Genomic DNA, 17,162 nt, shown 5'->3' with positions numbered 1-17,162 from the left:
ACTGGCAGCTTTAGTGATGGCTGCCTTGAGGAGTCTAAATCAGTCCTGCACTTCATCTGACCTGCCTTCGTTCCTGCCCTCACAGGCTCTAATTAGACAGGGAACCCTTCTCCATATCAACCAAAGGCTCACCCACATGAAAATCAGTTTCCCACTGACAGCAGGTTCCTGACCCGAAAACAAACCGGGCTTTTGTTTCCCACCTCCATGATGAAAATTCAGCCAATGGTGTGCATAAATTGTGCCATGACCATATGGGACAGGCTTGATAAACCAGCTAGTCTTTTCCTATGATGAACATTTTCATATGTTGGTAACTATGTTCATAACAAAGACTAAAGAAAACTATCAGAGATTATTCTTTGAATCCTGGAACGATACAACAAGTGAGGCCATTTGGCCCATCATGTCTGTGCTGGCTCTCTGGTAGAGTGATGTAATTAGTCCCACTCACCCATTCTTCCCCATAGTACTGTAAAATGTTTCTCTTCAAATATTTATCTAATCCCTCTTTGTACACAACTATTGAATCTGCATCACCACCCTTTCAGGCAGTGCATTCCAAATCCCAAAGTGCACTGTGTAAAAAGAATTTGCTCATGTAACCAGTGGTTCTTCGCCAGTCACCTTAAACTTGTGTCTTCTAGTTACCAACCTTTCTGCCACTGGAAACAGTCTCCCTTTATTTACTCTATAAAGCAGATGTGATTTTTGAACACCTCTATCAAATCTCCTCTTAACGTGTTGTGTTCTATGGAGAACAAGCCCAACTTCTTCAGTCTCTGCATATAACTGAAGTCCCTTATCCCTGGAAATATTCTAGTAAATCTCTTCTGCACCCTCTCTAAGGCCTTGACATTCTACCTAAAGGTTGGTGCAAATCATTGAACACACCATTCCAGTTGAGGCCTAATCGGGGTTTTACAAAGGTTTAGCATAACTTCCTTCCTTGTGTACTGTTCCTCTTCCTCTATTGATAAAGCCAAAGATTCCATATGCTTTTTCAACAGGCTTCTCAATTTGTCCTGCACGTGTACATACACCCCCAGGTCTCTCTTCTTCTGTTCCCTTTAAAAATTGTACCATTGCCCATTTCACTAGTCTGCCCACGTCCTCCTGAAATCTGTTACTAACCTCCTCAACTGTTTAATATACAAGTTTTGTATCATCTGCAAACTTTGAAATTATGCCCAGTGTACCCAAGTCCATCATGAATACATCAAAAAGATCAGTGGTCCCAATACCGAGCCCCGGGGAACACTACTGTACACTCTACTGGTCCGAAAAACAACCGTCCATCACCACTACTCTCTGCTTTCTGTCTCAAAGCCAATTTTTGTATTCACACTGCCATTGTCCTTTTGATCCTTTGGGCTTTGATTTTGCTTACAAGGCTATTAAATGGTACTTTGTCAAAAATCAAGCATACTAACTTCATCAACCCTTTCTGTTACTTCATCAAAGAATTCAATCAAGTTTGTCAAACATACTGACTTTAATTTTTCACAATTTTCCATATTATTTTCTCTTAAAGTTTCCCCACCACTGGCATTGGGCTGACTGACCTGTAGTTGCTGGATTTTCTTTCACTCCCCTCTTTTAAACAGTGATGTAACACAATGTTAATTTGCGCGTGGATGCTTGCTCACCATTTTCTAGCACTTTGTGGTTGTGAATTTATCAAAGGAAAATAAAGTAGGACATGTTTACTGACATAATTTATTCTCCTTAATTACAAAATGTTAACTTTCTCGCATTTCACCATATTTAGTGCCTTTTGCAAACTGTATTTCATCAAATATTTATTCTTGGTTATAATAAAACTATAGTCCCGGGTTTGTTATAAGTTTAAACTCATACTTTGTCTCTCACTGATCAGCTCTTGCTATCAGCGCCTGGCACTTCAGTGCTCTGGCTGCTTTCCATATGGCTACAGGCTTTCTTTATAAATACAACAGGGACTTTGTCAGTATTTCATGTTATTGAGGGAGAGAAAATAAACTCTAGAGGAAAGGCTGGCTCTCAGAAAAGGACACCGAGAAGTACCATTGATGATCTCAATGTTGACCATCCTCCTTTCCTTGCCAAAAAGTATAGCATTCATTGTGTGGGGTACAGTGGATTCCTTTTCAACTCATAGTTCCAGGGACCAAATTAAAATCAGTTGAGTTAAAAAGTGTCAACTTTTGGAATGAACATAATTTGTTTTCTTGCATTTACAGAATGCTGGACTAACACTTCATTCTATTTTGGTGAAAACTTTAAGGGTGTTATGGATGGTATGTGTTTAGTTTTTTTCACCATTTCTCACTCAGATGAATAATTAATGAATGCAATGATGATAGATGAGGAGTGGCAGCCTTGATGGTCACATTGCAAAGGGAATTCACTTAAAAAGAAAGAACCAAAAGTAGGTATTAAGCATTTGCCATTTGGCCTGTCTGGTTATTTTCCCCTCAGAAAAATCTTTACAAATAAATTCCTTTTAGTTTTATCCTTTCATCCCTATGTTCTTTGCTAAACTATCAGTGATGTTAACATTGTCTCGTGATGTCCAGATAATATTGTGATGAACATTTACTTCCAAATGTCTGTTTTTAAATTGAACAATAACTTTACAGTTATCACTGAGTTTTGACTAGTATTTGAAATTCCTCAGGTTATAAAAAAAATAATGCAGTAATAGTGGGGGATTTCCTAAATTGCATTCAGAACTTTTTTAGCCAGCATGGAGCAAGCCCAACAAGATCGGGGTTGGGGTGAGTGCAGGGGTTGTGTGTAATTCTGATTTTAGTTGTAGGGAATAAAGCTGGGCAGGTGCAAGGCATTTCAGTGGTAGAGCACTTTTGTGGTAGTGATCATAATTCAGGTAGATTTAGCATAGTTATGGAAAAGGACAAAGATAATATAGGAGTAAAGGTTCTAAATTGGAGGAAGACCATTTTACTAGGCTGAGAAATGATTTAGCAGAATGAACTAGAAACAGTTACTTGAAAGTAAATTAGTGTCAGAACAATGGGAGGCATTCAAGGAGAATATTCAAGGGGTTCAGGGTAAACATGTTCCCTCAAAGCAAAAGGGTGGACCTGCCAAATTTATAGCACCCTAGATGACAAGGTGCATAGAGGGTAAGATGAGGCAAAAAAGGGAAGCTTATGTCAGGCACCAAGAGCTAAATACTGCAGAAAGCCGAGAAGAATGCATAAAGTGTAGGGGTGAAATTAAAAGGGAAATTAGGAAAGCAAAGAGAGGGCATGAAAAATACAGGCAAGTAAAATAAAGGAAAATCCAAAGAAGTTTTGTAAGTACATAAAGAGCAAGAGGATAACTAAGGAAAGAGTAGAGCCTTGCAGGGACCAAAAAGGTAACCTATGTGTGGGGGCGGTGGATGTGGGTAAAGTTCTTAATGAATACTTTGCAGTTGTTCCTCACATTAGAGTGGCTGATGATGATGATGTCATAGTTAAGGAGGAAGGGTGTGAAATATTGGATGGAATAAACATTGTAAGAGAGGAAGTATTAAAGTGTTTGACATCTTTGAAAGTAGATAAACCACGAGGCCCGGGTTAAAAGAAGCAAGGAAGGAAATTTCGGAGGCTCAGACTATCATATTTCAATCCTCCCTGGCTACAGGAGTGGAGCCAGAGGATCGGAAGACTGCCAATATTGTACCGTTGCTTAAAAAGGAGGGCGGGGGAGGAATAATCTAAGTAATCATTGACCGGTTAGCTTAACTTTGTGGGCAAATTATTGGAAATAATTCTGAAGGACAGTATAAACCTTCATTTAGAAAGGCATAGATTAATCAAGGAAGGTCAGCATGGATTTACTAAGGGAAGGACATGTCTGACTGACTTGATTTGTGTTTTTCTGAGAGAGTAACCAGTAAGGTTGATGAGGGCAGTGTGGTGGATGCAGTCTACATGGATTTTAACAAGGTTTTTGACAAGGTCCCACATGGCAGCCTGGTCAAGATAGTAAAAGCCCTTGGGATGCAGGAGAGAGTGGCAAATTGGATCCAATATTGGCTTAGTGGCAGGAAGCAAAGGGTAATGGTTGACGGGTGTTTTTGTGACTGGAAGGCTGTTACCAGTGGGTGTATAAAATTATGAGGGGCCTAGATAAATAAGGATGACCTATTTACCTTCAGAACAGGATTCAAAAACCAGGGGGCATATATGTAAAGTAATTGGTATAGGATTAAAGGAGAGATGAGGAAACACTTTTTCACGCAGAATGTGATAGGGACCTGGAACTCTGCCCGAAAGGGTGGAAGGGGCTTTTTTTTGCCCGGAACCCTGTAAGATCCTTATCCTCAAGTACCTGTTCAATACCCTTTTTTAATTTATGAAATCAACTTCATCACCTGTTCAGGTACAGTGTTCCAGATCTCAACAGCTCTGAGTGAAGAAATGTTGCCTCATCTCCCCTCTAGATCTTTTACCAATGATTTTAAATCTATGACCTCTGGATATTGACTTACTTGCCAGAGGGAATAGTTTTTCTCTATCTACTCAAGCAAACCTCTCATCAACTTAAAATCTTTTTTAGGTCACTATTTAATTTTCTCTGTTCCAAGGAGGGCAGTCCTAACTTTTTCAATTTCTCCTAACTGAAGTCCTTCAATAGGCATACTATTTTGTTCTTGTACAAGACCTTGTCCAGGTCTCATTTGGAATACCTGTGTGCAGTTTGAGTCTTCTCACATGGTAGATAATATTGAGGCTTTGGATGGTGTGCATAGGCGGGTCACCGGGCTAATTCTCTGTATAAACCATCTTCGTTATCATGACAGGCTAAAAAAAAATGTTGGGACTCTACATTTTGGATCTGATTGAGGTTTATATGATGAGGAAGGGAACAGATTGTGTTCTCGTTGAATACTTGTTTCAATTAAATAGGTTAGGCAGGACCAGGGGTCACAATTTTAAGTTGTGTAAGGCTAGATCTAGATTAGATGTCAGGAAGTGTTCTTTTTCCCCCCCGAGAATAGTGGACTTCTGGAACAGGCTGCCGTCTTGGGCGCTGGTCGCTGATTCACTAAATTCCTACAAGCGAGAGCTGGATCTGTTACTGTTTGGGGTGGATATCATCTCCTACAAAAGGTAGGGATTTAAGGGCCAGGTTGATCTCCTGGGCGAGTTTGATCGTTGAGATGGGTCTGAGAGGAATTTCCCAGATATTTCCCCTACACACCCCCCCTAATTTGCCCAGAGTTTTTTATTTGGTTTTTCGCCTCTCCCAGGATATCACATAGTTTTCAATGGGATGGAGATTGTTTACATTGTAATACACAAGGTATCACAATTGTGTGGTACAGGCTGGATGGACCAAAGGATCTTTACCTGTCCGCCATTGTATCCTGAGTAACATCTTGGTAAACTTCCCCTATACCCTTTATTCAGGCTTTTATGTCTTTCCTACAGTGTGGTATCCAGAATTGTTCACAGTACTCCAACTGAGGTCTAATCAGTGAGTTATAAAATTCTAACATGATCTCTACTTTTATGTTATATTTATAAACATAAGTGACTCATTTTTTTTAAGCACCTTACCAATTTGACCTGCCACCTACAAGGATGCGTATATTAGCACCAAGGTGTCTCTACCCATCTACATTATCTTTTAAAGATCACTTAAATGACCTATAACTAAAAGGCCCTTACCTTATGGAAGAATAAGTTCTTTTCATGTCATTGGTAAGTAGGTTTAATATCAGAATAATTGGCTGGTCTGGTTTACTTTGTAAATTGCTGTTTTCCATTGAAGCAGCTGGAGCTAGGCACAGCTAGAGGTTGTAACAGCTGTGTACTGCCTGTATAGTGAATTATCAGGTGATAAGTGTCCTTGCTCTCTCACGTATTTGTCTGCCCTTTGAGTAAATTAAGATCGCGGTTACAGTATTCTGCAATAACACTTGGGTAAGCAGAAGAATTACAAAGGGTCATCTTTCAATGGGACAAGGGAACTTTGATTAGAAATATTTCTTTCTTGGGGAATACATCATATTTACTTAGTCAGCATTGTGCTCGAGCAAAAATCATAGATTTTAGCTGCATGGTAAGAGTTAGGGCTAGAAGTCTGGCTGCTAGATGTTGAGAATAGGATCAATATAGAATTGGCCCAAGCGCAGGCTGCCAGGCACTTGATTATTTAATCATTGATCATTATTAAATGTTATTAGGTAACTTTGTCAGCTACAATCATTTGTGCCATGATATGGATACTTTGCCTTCTCTCTGTGACTGACAGTTGAGATAACTGGGAGAATTTGCTGAATAATGGCCTGTTTATTCTGCTAACTTATTCCCAGTAGTAGCAGAGGAGTTTTTGACCGGGATAATTGTATGTGAACTACAAGCAGAAAGTCAAGCTCCAGGCCACATTATTTTTGAAAGAGTTGCAAATCACTATTTTCAGGACAGGATTAAGGTCATCTGTGGCTTTCCCTATCCCCATACATATGGTTGAATCACCTGCCTATATTTGGTGGCAAGGCTCACTGTGAATAATGGGTACCCAGGACCAGAAAATGACTGGTGCAGTCGAGCCAAACTCCAACAAGGAATCAACTCCTGCAAAAGAGAGAAGAAAAGTGCTGAGTGGGAAGAAAGGAAATCACAGATTTTTTTTTATAATGAGCATATCAGAAGATCAAGAGGAACTTATCTCCTTCACCTGGGAGCGGAGCAGCAGACAGCAAACCTAGGAGGAAGCAAACCCGAGCAGGAGGTATAAAAATCAAGACCAGGGCTCGAGAGCTTACTCACCTGGGAGCGGAGCGGCAGACAGCAGTCTCTCTCTGGCTGAGTCGGCGCGCTGAGTTAAAAAAAACTTGCTGGTATCACGGGAAATCTGTAAGCTAATTGTTTGGTAAGTAACAGAACTTATTGCCTGTCAATGACTAAAATAACCAGAAAAAAGTTATTTTCTTTTGAAACCCTCAAATAGTTGCCTTGTGAGTGGTAAGGTTGGCACTAGTAATGTTTTAGTTAGTGTAATTTATGAATAATTGCTAATTAATTAGAATTGTGCTGTTTGGACAGAGAGTTAAGGCTGTGAGTTGTGTGTGAGGGATTTTACTGACTAGGGGAAGGAGGTGCTTTTTGGTATCCTTTTCTTTTTTGCTTTTTTAACCTCCACAGTGTAGGGGAAGAAGCTGATTGGCAAGTAATTGGTAAGTTATTCTACTTATTACATTAGCAAAAATGTTTTTTTTGTAAAGCTAAGGTATGTCACGGCAACTTGGCCAAGTGGAATGTGCCTTTTGTGGTATGTGGGAAGTCATGGACACATTGTTTGTCCTTGACAAACACATCTGCAGGAGGTGTCACCGGCTGCAGAAGCTTGAGCTCTGGGTTTCAGAACTCAAGCGGCAGCTGGAGTCACTGTGGTGCATCTACGAGGCAGAGTACTACGTGGGTAGCACGTTTCAGGAGGTAGTCACTCCGGAGCTTAAGAGAGTGCAGGCAGAGAGGGACTGGGTGGCTGCCAGACAGACAAGAAGGTCAAGGCAGGTAGTGCAGGAGACCCCAGAGAACATCCCACTTTCTAATGAGTATTCAGCTCTGAGTACCAATGGGAGAGAGGGTTCCTTTGGAGAGTGCAGTGAGAGTCATGACCAGAGCACCATGGGTGGCCCAGCTGTGCAGGGAGGGAGGAGAAGTGACAAGAGAGCAATAGTGGTAGGGATTCGATAGTTAGGGGAACAGATAGGCGTTTCTGTGGTTGCAGATGTGATTCCAGGATGGTATATTGCCTCCCTGGTGCAAGGGTCATGGATATCACCGAGCGGCTACAGGGCATTCTGGAGGGCGAGGGTGCACAGCCAGAGGTCGTGGTCCACATTGGTACCAACGATATAGGAAGAAAGAGATATGAGGTCCTGCAGGCTGAGTTTAGGGAGTTAGGAAAGAGATTAGCAAGCAGGATCTCAAGAGTAGTAATCTCTGGATTACTCCCAAGGCCACATGCTCGTGAGTCTCGAAATAGGAGTATACACCAGATGAATGCGTGGCTCGAGAGATGATGCAGGAGAGAGGGCTTCAGATTTCTGGGCCATTGGGACCGGTTCTGGGGAAGGTGGGACTTGTACAAACGGTGTACACCTGAACAGGACTGGGACAAATATCCTTGCAGGAACGTTTGCTAGTGCTGTTGGGGATGGTTTAAACTAGATTGGCAGGGAGATGGGAACTCGAGAGAAGTTTCAGTTAGGACAATTTCAGGCAGGGGAACGGAAGGCAGAAAATTAGTGAGTCACTCGGAAAGACAGAAGAAGCAAAAGTTAAAAAGTGTGCAGCACAGGAATTTGGCAGGGTTAAGGGTTTTTATTTAAATACAAGGAGTAAATAAAGCCGATGAGCTGAGGGCACAGATAGACACATGGCAACACAATATTGTTGCTATAACAGAAACTTGGTTTAAAGTGGGGTGAGAATGGCAGCTCAGCATCCCTGGATATAGAGTTTTCAGGCGGGATAGAGAGGGGGATAAAAAAGGAGGGGTGTAGCATTGTTGGTTAAGGAATCAATAACAACTGTGAGGAGGGATAATATGCTGAATGAATTATCAAATGAGGCCATATGGGTGGAGATCAGAACTAAAAAAGGGGCAGCCACACCACTAGGAGTGTACTATAGACCCCCAAATAATGAGAGGGAGATAGAGGAACAAATATGTAGGCAAATTTCTGACTGTAAAAACTATAGGGCAATAATAGTTGGGGATTTCAATTCCCCCAATATCAACTGGGATACAAACAGTGTGAAGGGCACAGAGGGCACATAATTCTTGAACTACATTCAAGAGAACTTTTTTAGCCATAACGTAACAAGCCCAACGAGAGGGAGTGCAATTCTAGATTTAGTCTTCGGTAATGAAGCTGGGCAAGTAGATGAAGTAGCAGTGGGTGACCATTTTGGAGACAGCAATCATAATACAGTTAGTTTTAGCATAATCACGGAAAAGGACAAAGATAAGACAGGAGTTAAAGTTCTAAATTGGGGGAAGGCAAATTTTATGAAACTGAGAGGCGATCTGGCAAAAGTGGACTGGATACAGCTACTGCAAGGAAAATTAGTGGCAAACCAGTGGGAAGCATTCAAGAGTGAGATTCTACAGGCACAGTGTAGGCATGTCCCCACAAAGATAAAGGGTGGTACGGCCAAATCTAGAGCCCCCTGGTTATCTAGAGGCTTACAGGGTATGTTGAAGCAGAAAAAGAAAGGTTATGATGATCACAAAAAATTTAATACTTTAGAAAGCCTAGAGGAGTATAGAAAGTGCAAGGGTGAAGTCAAAAAGGAAATTAGGAAAGCAAAGAGAGGACATGGAAAAATATTGGCAGGTAAAATCAAGGAAAACCCAAAGATGTTTTATCAGTACATGAAGAGCAAGAGGATAACTAAGGAAAGGGTAGGGCCTATCAGAGATGTACAAGGGAACTTACACGTGGATGCAGATGATATGGGCAGGGTTCTTAATGAGTTTTTTGCCTGTCTTTGCAAAGGAGAGGAATGATGCAGACATTGTAGTAAAAGAGAAGGAGTGTGAAATATTAGATACGATTAGCATAATGAGAGAGGAAGTACTGGAGGGTCTGACATCCTTGAAAGTGGATTAATCACCAGGGCCGGATGGATTGCATCCTAGGTTGTTAAAGGAAACCAGGGAGGAAGTAGAGGATACGCTGAGAACAAAGAACAGTACAGCACAGGAACAGGCCATTCGGCCTTCCAAGCCTGCGCCGATCATCTTCAAATCCTCACTGGATATGGGCGAGGTGTTAGAGGATTGGAGGTCTGCGAATGTTATACCATTGTTTAAAAAGGGTGCGGGGCATAGGCCAAATAGTTTTGGCTGGTCAGTCTGACCTCGGTGTTGGGTAAATTATTAGAATCAATTCTGAGGGACAGGATAAACTGCCACATAGAAAACCACGGACTGATCAGGGATAGTCAGCAAGGATTTGTTAAGGGAAGGCCATGTCATACTAACTGAATTGGATTCTTTGAGGAAGTAACAAGGAGGATTGATGAGGGTGGTGCAGTGAATGTGGTCTACATGGATTTTGGTAAGGCATTTGACAAGGTCCTGCATGGCAGACTGGTCAGTAAAATGAAAACCCATGGTATACAGGGGGATGTGACTCAGTGACAGGAAGCAAAGGGTAGTAGTCGACGGGTGTTTTTGTGGATGGAAAGCTCTTTCCAGTGGCGTTCTATAGGGCTCAGTGTTGGGTCCCATGTTTGTGGTATATATTAATGATTTGGACTGAAATGTGGGCTGCATGATTGGGAAATTTGCTGATGACACAAAAATTGGTCGTGTAGTTGATAGTGAAGAGGATGGCTGTAGACTCCAGAATGATTTCAATGGTTTATGTGAGTGGGCGGAAAAGTGGCAAATGGAATTCAGTCCGGTGAAGTGTGAAGTAATGCACTTGGGGAGGGCACATAAAGCAAAGGAATACACAATAAACAGGAGGATATTGAGAGGGGTAGAAGAAGTGAGAGAACTTGGAGTGCATGTCCACAGGTCCCTAAAGGTGGCAGGACAGGTAGATAAAGTGGTGAAGAAGGCATATGGAATGTTTTCCTTTATTAGCCGAGGTATAGAGTACAAAAGCAGGGATATGATGCTGTAACTGTATAAAACGCTGGTTCGGCCACAGCTGGAGTATTGTGTACAGTTCTGGTTGCCACATTACAGGAAGGACATAGTTGCTCTGGAGAGAGTGCAGAGGAGATTTACAAGAATGTTACCAGCGCTTGAAAGTTGCAGCTATGAGGAAAGATTGGATAGGCTAGGGTTGTTTTCCTTAGACCAGAGGAGGCAGAGGGGTGACTGAATTGAGGTGTACAAAATTATGAGGGGCAGAGATAGAGTAGACAGGAAGGACCTGTTTCCCCTACCGGAGAGGTCAATTACCAGAGGGCACAGATTTAAAGTGATTGGTAGAAGGATTAGAGGCGACATGAGGAAAAATGTTTTCACCCAGAGGGTGATGGCTCTCTGGAATTCATTGCCAGGAACGGTGGTGGAGGCAGAAACCCTCAATTCTTTTAAAAGGTACCTGGACATGCACCTGAAGTGCAGTAACCTGCAAGGCTATGGACCAGGTGTTGGAAGGTGAAATTAGATTGGACGGCTAGTTTTTTGACCGGCACAGACACGATGCCTCCTTTTGTGCCGTAATTATTTTATGGTTCGATGGTTCACGATTGTGGTTTCGTGCAGCAGTCATCAAAACAAGAAAGTAGGATGCCAATCCCATGTAATTCCTGCAATGATCCAAATATAACTCACTCACTGTCATAATTAGAGCGAGATAAGAAATCACTGTGCACTTTACGCATAAGCACACCTTTAGACTTGGTGGTCTGATTTTAATGATAACTCCAGAGACTAAGTCATCTACCTTGGTTGCTGCTTTATTTTCCAGGATTAGTGAACCAGCTCCTGAAGTACAACCCTATGAAATATTCACCAGAGGTCTAAGCTTGCATGCCTTAATTACTCAGTGCCAAGAGTACCTGTTGACAAGCAAGTGTACAAGAGGGGAATAAAAACATCTGAGAGGTGAATACTAATCACTACACCACGGAATTTATTTGGCTGAGGAAAGTTGTTTTCACCAGGATTTCAGTATAATGGTAATGTTTTAATTTTGTCCCCACTTGAACAGTATAGGCCATGACACAATTATGGATTTTGTACTTTGAGGAGAGTTTCTGAGTTAACAGCAGTGTGAAACGCTGATGGTTACAGGTTTATCACTAGCAGTAGGAACAGTTTAATGTGATGAACTTAGAATATCATACAAGACCCATCATCATATTCTTCTTCTTCTTTGGCCTCTTTGCCTGGAGAGACAATGGGTAAGCGCCTGGAGGTGGTCAGTGGTTTGTGAGGCAGCGCCTGGAGTGGCTATAAAGGCCAATTCCAGAGTGACAGACTTTTCCACAGGTGCTGCAGATAAAATTGGTTGTCGGGGCTGTTACAAAGTTGGCTCTCCCCTTGCGCTTCTGTCTATTTTCCTGCCAACTGCTAAGTCTCTTCGACTCGCCGCACTTGAGCCCCGCCTTTATGGCTGCCTGCCAGCTCTGGTGATCACTGGCAACTGACTCCCATGACTTCTGATTAATGTCACAGGACTTCATGTCACGTTTGCAGACGTCTTTAAAGCGGAGACATGGACGGCCAGTGGGTCTGATATCAGTGACGAGCTCACTGCACAATGTGTCCTTGGGGATCCTGCCATCTTCCATGCGGCTCACATGGCCAAGTCATCTCAAGCACTGCTGGCTCAGTTGAGTGTATATGCTGGGGATGTTGGCCGCCTCGAGGACTTCTGTGTTGGAGATACGGTCCTGCCACCTGATGCCAAGGATTCTCTATATGCAGCGAAGATGGAATGAATTGAGACGTCGCTCTTGGCTGACATACGTTGTCCAGGCCTCGCTGCTTTAGAGCAAGGTACTGAGGACACAGGCTTGATGCACTCAGACTTTTGTGTTCCGTGTCAGTGCACCATTTTCCCACACTCTCTTGGCCTGTCTGGACATAGCAGTGGAAGCCTTTCCCGTGCGCTTGTTGATTTCTGCATCTAGAGACAGGTTACTGGTGATAGTTGAGCCTTGGTAGGTGAACTCTTGAACCACTTCCAGAGCGTGGTTGCCGATATTGATGGATGGAGCATTTCTGACGTCCTGTCCCATGATGTTCGTTTTCTTGAGGCTGATGGTTAGGCCAAATTTGTTGCAGGCAACCGCAATAACCTGTCGATGAGTCTCTGCAGACACTCTTCAGTGTGAGATGTTAATGCAGCATCGTCAGCAAAGAGGAGTTTCCTGATGAGGACTTTCCGTACTTTGATCTTCGCTCTTAGACAGGCAAGGTTGAACAACCTGCCACCTGATCTTGTGTGGAGGAAAATTCCTTCTTCTGAAGACTTGAACGCATGTGAGAGCAGCAGGGTGAAGAAGGTCCCAAACAGTGTAGGTGCGAGAACACAGCCCTGTTTCACGTCACTTAGGATAGGAAAGGGGTCTGATGAGGCACCGCTAAGCTGAATTGTGCCTTTCATATTGTCATGGAATGAGGTGATGATACTTAGTAGCTTTGGTGGACATCCGATCTTTTCTAGTTGTCTGAAGAGACCACGTCTGCTGATGAGGTCAAAGGCTTTGCTGAGATCAATGAAAGCAACATAGAGGGGCATCTGTTGTTCACGGCATTTCTCCTGCAGCTGGCGAAGGGAGAACAGCATGTCAATGGTGGATCTCTCTGCTTGAAAGCCACACTGTGCCTCAGGGTAGACATGCTCAGCCAGCTTCTGGAGCCTGTTTAAAGTGACTCGAACAAAGACTTTCCCCACTATGCTGAGCAGGGAGATTCCACGGTAGTTGTTGCAGTCACCATGGTCACCTTTGTTCTTATATAGGGTGATGATATTGGCATGTCCTGTGGTACTGCTCCCTCGTCCCATCACAGGCAAAGCAGTTCGTAGAGTGCTGAAAGTATAGCAGACTTGGCACTCTTGATTATTTCAGGGGTAATGCCGTCCTTCGCAGGGGCTTTTCCGCTGGCTAGAGAATCAATGGCATCACTGAGTTCCGATTTTGTTGGCTGTACATCCAGCTCATCCATGACTGGCAGAGATTGGGCTGCATTGAGGGCGGTATCAGTGACACCATTTTCCCTGGAGTACAGTCCTAGGTAGTGCTCCACCCAGCGGTCCATTTGCTTGCGTTGGTCAGTGATTGTGTCCCCTGATTTAGATTTGAGGGGTGGGGGGCGATCTTCTTGATGGTGTCAGAGGCCAGCTGAATATGACTGCATAGGTGTTGCCAGTAGTCATTTGCGCAGTGCCTGGCTGTTCTTTGTGCAGCGCATCTGGCTGCTTTAAGCGCTGCGGCTGTTAACTCGCTGGGGGCTTTCTTGTAGTTCAGCAGGACTACAAGACCCATCACAGCACAACATTACAGCGTTTTGTCTTTATTATGCACTTTTTTCCCATTGTGTATTGATTTCAACATGCTAAAACAGCCATAGACATCACACTTGTTGGACTGTAGGTATTTGGAAGGTGATTTCAGAAATACACTGTAAATATTTTGAGCGTCAAAAATGAAAAGTAAGAGGATTATGCACCTCAGACCAGTGAATGTTGTTTCCTCTTTTTTATATGAGCAGCCAGAAAGTGTGTGAAAACTGAAGGGAATATAATGTAGATTTGTCCAGGATGGTGTCAAGGATGAGAAACATTAGCAATGAAAAGAGACTTGAGTTAAATAGGACTATTTTATCTGAACCAGAGAAGGCAGAAAGGAGATTTAATAAGGTCTTTATAGGGTGAATAAGGGGGGAAACATTTTCTTTCAAGTTGGAAGTCTGTGTTCAAGGGCATTCAATTTAAAATTGTCACCTGGAGTGAAGAGAGTGTTCAGGAAAAATGAAAGATTGTTAGAGCATAGGATGGTTTGCCACAGGCCATAATAGAAGCGGACACCATTGCACTTTTTTAAAGAGCAGCGTTGATAAATATTTCAAGCAGAAGATAATGCAGAGCTATGGAGAGAGAGCAGGGGAGTGGAATTTGATTTGGATTGCTCTGACAAAAAGCTAGCATAGACACAGTGGGCTAAATGACCTCCTTCTGTGCTGTTAACCTCTATGGTTTGGTGTAACCTGTCCATTTACTCTTCATTATTTTTTGTGTCTGTTTGTATTTGACATCTTTAGTGACTAGAAAGTGCAAAAAAAAAATGGCCATCTATAAATGACTTCCTGTAAATGGCTTGCTGTCCTTTACAAGTACGTCTTGATCTGCCAGTGAAATTGGGACACAAACTATTTGAACAGGTGCACTCACATTGGGCTGGCTCTTGTGGAGGAGGTGGGGCTCCCAGCACCAGGCTGAAAAGGCATGGAGAGCTCCGGCTCGGTCTTTTTGCACATTCCTCTCCCCCCGGCGTGATCCTCCGTTGTTCAGGTGGCTCAGGTTCCAGTGCCGGGATCTCCATCCCCAAGAGCTGCTGGCCAATTACAGGGCCTGAAGAGGCCTTGGACCTAGGCCCAGTGCTGGAACCCCAGATCTCATGTAAGTTAGTTGGGGTCGCTGGGGCCAGGCTGAAAGGTGAGGTGTGGGATGAGGAGGGAATAGTCGTGAGGTCCAAGCAGGAGGTGCATTGTTTCCTGGCTGGTGCCCTCCATGCGCCACAGATTGCCCATGGAGGAAGGAGCTCCCCCCTCCCCAAAGCCCGCAGGGAGGGCATGTCATTTTACAAGGTGCATTTCCTGCGTGGTGGAGCCCCCCCTTCCCCCCCCCCAACTCCACTAGTTAAATCCCAGCGGCGGGAGAAGAGGCGCTTAAGTGACTGTTAACAGGCCACTTAAGGGCCTTATTTGATCTCTGGGCGGGAAGGCTGTCATCGACCTATCCCGACCCCGGGAAAATCACTGGACAATCTGGCGATGACAGGCCCTTCCCCCCCCCAACTACCTATTGTGATTCCATGGAACCCTCCGCCTGCAATCCTGTCTCGGGGGGCTCATAAAATCCAGCCCATTGTGTGTAAGAACATTGCAACCTGATTTTTATGGAACCACACAGGCAGCTGGTGGATTGTTCATGGGCTGAGAGTGGAGGAGTTCATCCGGCTGATGCACCCCCATGGCTCAGGGCTTTGAGCACATGAGATCCTCCATTGAGACAGTGGCCAACCTCACAGAGAGCCATATGTGCCAGCACATGAAGTACCTGCAAGAACTATGCAGTGACATTCACAGAATTCACAGAATCCACACTATTGAAGCCTTGACTGGTCAGTACTGTTGATGGTGCAGAGATGTTTGGTGCGATGACAGTTGCATCCCAACTGGTATTCCCCTCTAGCCATCCAGAGCACCAGCCAAGGGATGAGGCATTCACCGACGTCAGTACAGCAGCCTCATGAGGTGCCCCCTCTGGCACCTCCACGACGAGGACAACTGCAATGCGCATCTCAATGCATTGAGAGACAAGTGAGCAGACTGCCTCCACTTCATCCAAGGTCACAAGGGGAGCATTGCGTAGATGTGGTCAAGAGCGGAAGCCACCACATCGGGCCGAGAACTAAGGGGCATTGGGATTTATTTCACCTTTAGCTATGCACTGTCTGTCTTTTTGAGGACGATGTAAATATTGACACATGAAGCCAGACATATGAGCTTACTTTTATTAATGGCAGGACAAGGAAAGAGGGATGAAGTGGCAAAGGGAACAAAGGTCAGTGAACAGTGATAGTGAAACCTGTAAGTAGATGTACATCCTTCATTGGTGGTAAGAGTTGATCTGTTCCAGGTTGCGTCTTCAAGGACAGTGTTCTCAGAGGCAGCTCACTGTGAGTTTCAGACCAAGCCATTCCTCCTTTCTTACAGGGGTTCAGCTGAAACGAGCCTGAATCAGATGATTCCTGATGTTGATGGTATATTGAACCCTGTACTGGGCCCGACCACCGCCCTGTGCACCTCCATTCTGCATCTTCCTTCTCCTCCTCCTCCACCTTCTATTTCTGCTCTTCCTCCAATGGGCTGTGTCCATCTAACGCATCATCCTCTTCAAGATCCACACCTCTCTGGAAGGCCATGTTATGGAGAGTGCAGCAGACCATCGCAGTGCGCAAGACCCTTGCAGGAGTGTCTGCAGGGCCAACCGGTCCTGATACCAATACCGCATCTTCAGAAGCCCAATTGCCTGCTCAGTGGTGGTCCGAGGGAATGGATGGCTTTAATTGTAGTGCCTTATTTCGGGTTGAGTAGCCATCTTTTCCCCTAGAATCCATCCACATAGTTTGGGGGCGTGGAATGGAGAGCTGCGACAGACTGGACTGGTGGAGGATGAAGGAGTCATAGCCGCTGCCAGGAAAGTGAGCAGACTCTTGCAGGAAGCTCTTGTTATGGTCGCAATCCAGTTAAATGTTGAGGGGGTGGAAACCCTTCCTGTTGATGAAACTCACTGGTCAGTCACTGGGTGCCTTGATAGCCACATAGATGCAATCCATGATGTCCTGCACCTGGGGGAATCTAGCAATGGAGATAAAATGCACTGCCCTTTGCAGCTGCGAGGCCCCATCTGTCTGTAACTTATTGTACTGTCCAACTCTTGCAAATAGGGC

At 44.0% G+C, this 17,162-nt stretch overlaps 1 protein-coding gene across 9 annotated transcripts in view; it reads left to right on the top strand.

Annotated features, from left to right (window-relative positions):
• LOC137347765 (astrotactin-2-like) overlaps positions 1-17,162 on the top strand; it is a 1,864,757-nt gene that overhangs the window by 489,318 nt on the left and 1,358,277 nt on the right. Inside the window, exon 1 of one of the 9 annotated variants that reach the window (XM_068012701.1) lies at positions 6,846-6,873. The exons of the other annotated variants lie outside the window; for them this stretch is intronic. The gene's annotated coding sequence lies outside the window, so the exon portion shown is untranslated. Of the gene's footprint in view, positions 1-6,845; positions 6,874-17,162 lie in introns of those variants that run through there. 9 annotated transcript variants of the gene reach the window in all.

This window comes from Heterodontus francisci, chromosome 32 (assembly GCF_036365525.1).
Source record: "Heterodontus francisci isolate sHetFra1 chromosome 32, sHetFra1.hap1, whole genome shotgun sequence".
Lineage (NCBI taxonomy): Eukaryota > Metazoa > Chordata > Chondrichthyes > Heterodontiformes > Heterodontidae > Heterodontus > Heterodontus francisci.
Note: the sequence above shows the minus strand (reverse complement) of the source record. Positions and strands in the feature narration are given on the sequence as shown.